The sequence below is a fragment of the Etheostoma cragini genome, chromosome 6, assembly GCF_013103735.1.
Source record: "Etheostoma cragini isolate CJK2018 chromosome 6, CSU_Ecrag_1.0, whole genome shotgun sequence".
In the NCBI taxonomy this organism is placed as follows: domain Eukaryota; kingdom Metazoa; phylum Chordata; class Actinopteri; order Perciformes; family Percidae; genus Etheostoma; species Etheostoma cragini.
Genome location: NC_048412.1, coordinates 5,667,730 through 5,672,594, shown reverse-complemented (window position 1 = coordinate 5,672,594; position 4,865 = coordinate 5,667,730). Strand labels below are relative to the sequence as shown.

Sequence of the window (4,865 nt, the reverse complement as noted above, 5' to 3'; positions counted from 1 at the left end):
GTAAAATACTTGTACTCTGCAAAAGTGCTTTATCCGTACCGGATACTCGTTTCAGCCGGATACTCGGATCACCCCTAAATATTACGTAAGTGAAAAAAGGCAATCCTTGAAATTTGCTTTATGTGGGAATTAAAGGACATGTCCTGATCAAAGATAACTCCAAGATTCCTCACAGTGGTGCTGGAGGCCAGGGTAATCCCATCCAGAGTAACCATGTCTTCGGATAATGCGTCACGGAGGTGCTTGGGCCCCAGTTCAATAACTTCAGTTTTATCTGAGTTTAACATTAGAAAATTACAGGTCATCCAGGTTGTAATATCCTGAAGGCACATTTGAAGTTTAGCTAACTGATTAGTTTCATCCGGCTTGATGGACAGACATAATTGAGTATCATCTGCATAACAATGAATGTTTATGGAGTGCTTCCTAATAATACTGCCTAAAGGAAGCATATATAACGTAAACAGGATTGGAGCACATCCTTGTGTGACTCCATGACTAACTTTGGCTTGCACAGAGGATTCATCGTTAACATGAACGAACTGAGATCAATCTGATAAATAAGACTTAAACCAGCTTAGAGCAGTTCCTTTAATGCCAATAAAATGTTCCAATCTCTGTAATAAGATATGATGGTCAATGGTATCAGATGCAGCACTAAGATCTAGTAACACAAGTACAGAGATAAGTCCTTTGTCTGATGCAATTAGGAGGTCATTAGTAATTTTCACAAGTGCTTTCTCTGTGCTATGATGAACTCTAAAACCTGAATGAAAATCCTCGAATAAGCTGTTGCTATGCAGAAAGTCGCACAGCTGTTTGGCGACTGCTTTCTCAAGAATCTTAGAGAGAAATGGAAGGTTGGATATAGGTCTATAGTTGGCTAAAACATCTGGATCAAGGTTGGGCTTTTTTTGAAGAGGTTTTATTACAGCAACTTTAAAGTGCTGTGGTACATAGCCTGTTAATAAAGACAGATTGGTTATATCTAGTAGAGAAGTGTTGACTAATGGTAAAACTTCTTTAAGTAGCCCAGTCGGGATAGGGTCTAAGAGGCAGGTTGATGGTTTAGATAGAGAAATAATTGAATTAAATTGATAAAGATCAAGTGAAGCAAAGCAGTCTAAACACGTATCTCCTTTTACAGCTGTTTCTAAGGTTCCTGAGTTTAGAGATAAGTCAGTGCCAGTTAAAGGCAGGTCTTGGTGAATTTTGCTTCTAATCATTAGAATTTTATCGTTGAAGAACCTCATAAAGTCGTTGCTACTAAGAGCTATGGGAATACTTGGCTTAGTAGAGCTGTGACCTTCCTTTAGCCTGGCTACAGTGCTGAAAAGAAACCTGGGGTTGTTCCTATTTTCCTCCATTAATGACGAGTAGTACGCTTGTCTGGCATTACGGAGGGCCTTCCTATACGTTTTAAGACTATCTTGCCAGATTAAACGAGAATTTTCCAATTTGGTGGAACGCCAAGTCTTCTCAAGTTTTCGTGATATTTGCTTTAATTTGCGAGTTTCAGTGTTATACCATGGAGCTAACCGTCTTTGTTTTATTATCTTATTTTTTAGAGGGGCAACAGAGTCGAGTGTCGTTCGCAGCGAGCCTGCTGCACTATCAACAAAATAATCCATTTGGGAGGGATTGAAATTAGCATAGGAGTCCTCCGTTACTTTGTGACTTGGTAATGAATTAAATGCTAACGGAATCGCATCCTTAAATTTAGCTACAGCACAGCACATCAGATAGACATCTTGTAGCGAAGGTTTTGCCTAATGGCGTGTAGTTCAGCAGTATAAACTCAAAAGTTATCAAACAGTGGTCAGATAGAAAGGGATTCTGTGGGAACACTATTAAATGTTCAATTTCAACACCATATTCCAGAACAAGATCGAGGGTGTGGTTAAAACGGGGAGTTGTTTATGTACACTTTGAGAGAGGCCAATAGAATCTAAAAGAGATTCTTTTAGACGATAAGATCATTCTTATCGTCCACATGAATATTAAAATCCCCTACAATAATAATTTTGTCCGTTTTTATCACTAAGTTTGACAAAAACTCTGCAAATTCGGATAAGAATTTAGAGTATGGACCAGGTGCTCGGAACACAATAACAAATAGAACTGGTTGCATTGATTTCCAACTAGGGTCTGAAAGACTGAGAACAAGACTTTCAAATGAGTTATAATTTAGTTTAGGTTTTGAGCTGATTAGTAGATTAGTGGCCTGTGCCTTGAGGAATGTGAGTATTAATATGACGGGGGGGGCGGATTCATTTAGACTAACATATTCTCCATCACCCAGCCAGGTTTCAGTAAGACAGAATAGATCAATATTAGAATCTGATATTAATTCATTTACTAGTACACCTTTAGAAGAGAGAGATCTGATGTTTAAGAGTCCACATTTAATTCTCCTATTTTTTTGCACTATTGCACTTGTGGTTTTAATTGTTATGAGGTTTTCATGCACAGCTCCTCTACTGTTTACCTTTGATTTAAATAATTTCAATGGTCGGGGGGCAGACACCGTCACCATGGGGGTTTTACTAGGTAACTCCTGGAATAAAGGAGCAGAGAAGTGTGTTAGACTGCGACTCTGCCTCCTGGTCCCAAATATGGATTGTCAAGGATTAGGTCCACTAATAAACTTGTCAAGATTTCTAGAAATGAGAGCTGCTCCATCCCAAGTGGGATGAATGCCGTCTCTCCGAATCAGACCAGGTCTTCCCCAGAAAGATTGCCAGTGATCCACAAAGCCCACATCATTATCTAGACACTACCTCGATAGCCAGCGGCGAAATGACGACATGCGGCTATACATGTCATCGCTGGTTAGATTTGGCAGGGGTCCAGAGAAAACTATGGTGTCCGACATTGAATTTGCGTATGTACACACCGATTCAACATTAATCTTAGTAACCTCCGTTTGACGTAACCTGGAGTCATTAACGCCAACGTGAATAACAATCTTGCTGTATTTACGTTTATCCTTAGCCAGCAGTTTCAGATAAGACTCAATGTCGCCCGCTCTAGCTCCCGGGATGCACTTAACTATGTCTGCCGGCTTCACTAACTTCACGTTTCTCAAAATGGAGCTGCCGATAATCAGAGTTGGTTTCTCAGCTCATTTGAAAATCTTGACTGCAAACCTGGCATTATGAAGATTGATGACATGGTTTTCAACACAAAAATGGATGCAATGCCGCAGAGATTTTCCTAGAACCTTTTCTGCCTTGTGGCAGTGAGACGAGTTGCCAAGCATATTTCCAAAAACAAGTTGGAAATGGCTCATTACTTGTGTTCAGAAACTTTACAAGCAGATCATCCTTTGCGACCACTTGCCGTGTTGCACACACCTACTTTGCCTATATCGTCAGCCCTCTCTGTGAATGCAGTCTAAGCAAACAAAGATAACAAAAAACAAAACAAAACAAAATATCTAGAGACATGAACAATAAAATGTACATTGCATTCTTTGAAACAAGCAGAAAACTGGATCTTGCACACACCACTTTGTTTACTCATGTTGGAGGCCTAAAATACAAGTTACACAAAGGAATACAATATATATTGAGCTTGAAAGTGTTTCTTTTAATTTACGTTATTGTAATTTAGTACATTTTCATTCAGTCATTTATTTACTTGATTTGCATAGAGAAATCAGAAGTTCCTGGTCCCAATCTGAGAGAGAAATCATAGAATGCCATTTCAAGAACTTGGACTAGGATCCCTGGAACAATAGACTGTCAAAGATGCTTAAATGAAAATCAGACTCTAATGGACAACGAAAGAGACTGGAAAGCCGCAGAATGTGTGCTAAGGGCTTTAAGACCAATAAAACGGTTGAAAAAAAATGTTATGTGCCTTTTACTTTATGCCAACTACATTTTTACAATCCTGTACTATTTGATAGCCCTCAAATAGCCCTTCTCTTTTTACCAGTTCATTTATAAATTCATGTGACAGTAGAAAAACAAGTTTAAGCATTTTGCCTGGTTCAACACTGCAGATTATATTTTAACACTGAGTGAGAGGTGATTAATGCACATTATTACATGGATAATAGCACAAATGTAAATTAATTTACTCAGCGCATAATAGATTTTTGTTTGTTTTAATAACATAATTTCTCTTCGAAATATAATGTGTGCTTGCAAATAGTTTTTCTGTGCTCTAAATATCCCCTTAATTAGTCAGGAATGTGGCACATACACAACGCCAGAATATATGTCATTTCAGGACTAGGAATGTTTGTCACATTAGCAACCCTAAAGCTCAGGGTGTAAAGGCCTAACGACCATTGTCTGATACTGGTAACCCTCCCCCAAACAGATAAGGCTTTTCAGTCTCATTTGTAAATGCTTTGTGAGGCATAAATTATCCACACTTTAGATGAGCACACACAACATACTTACCTAGTACATGCTTCCTCACTACCTGGATTAATCATAGATTGCTGTTATAATAAGTGTTCCCCTCTTCTAAATCTAAATGAGTCACACAAAATACATAAACACCTGGTGACTAACAGAATTAATCAGGAATTGCAGTATTACATGTGTATTTAGAACACTGTTTCCAGCACTTGAACATCCTTACAACCTGCTACCGTCTGTCCTTGGATGGAGGTCCCTACAGCCTGTCTCAGAACCAGAACAACAAGATACACCCCTCTAAAGAAAACTTTACCTGGCAAAAAAGATTTTTCCCACTTGGATTGTACTGAATGACTGAATGACATGTTGACTAGTATTCAGTGACACTCCTGAAGGAGTCCATGCCAGTTAGTAAAACACATTATCAGTGTCAGTAGTATACTCTGTAAATACCTAATACATCATTTGTGAAGCATTGTTCCTACATTT

At 38.6% G+C, this 4,865-nt stretch overlaps 1 long non-coding RNA gene across 1 annotated transcript in view; it reads left to right on the top strand.

Annotated features, from left to right (window-relative positions):
* Positions 1-3,815, top strand: part of LOC117946344 — a 19,607-nt gene extending 15,792 nt beyond the window's left edge. Inside the window, exon 3 of the long non-coding RNA XR_004657009.1 lies at positions 3,803-3,815. This is a non-coding gene — a long non-coding RNA (uncharacterized LOC117946344). The remainder of the gene's footprint in view (positions 1-3,802) is intronic.
* The last annotated feature ends 1,050 nt before the right edge of the window (positions 3,816-4,865 follow it).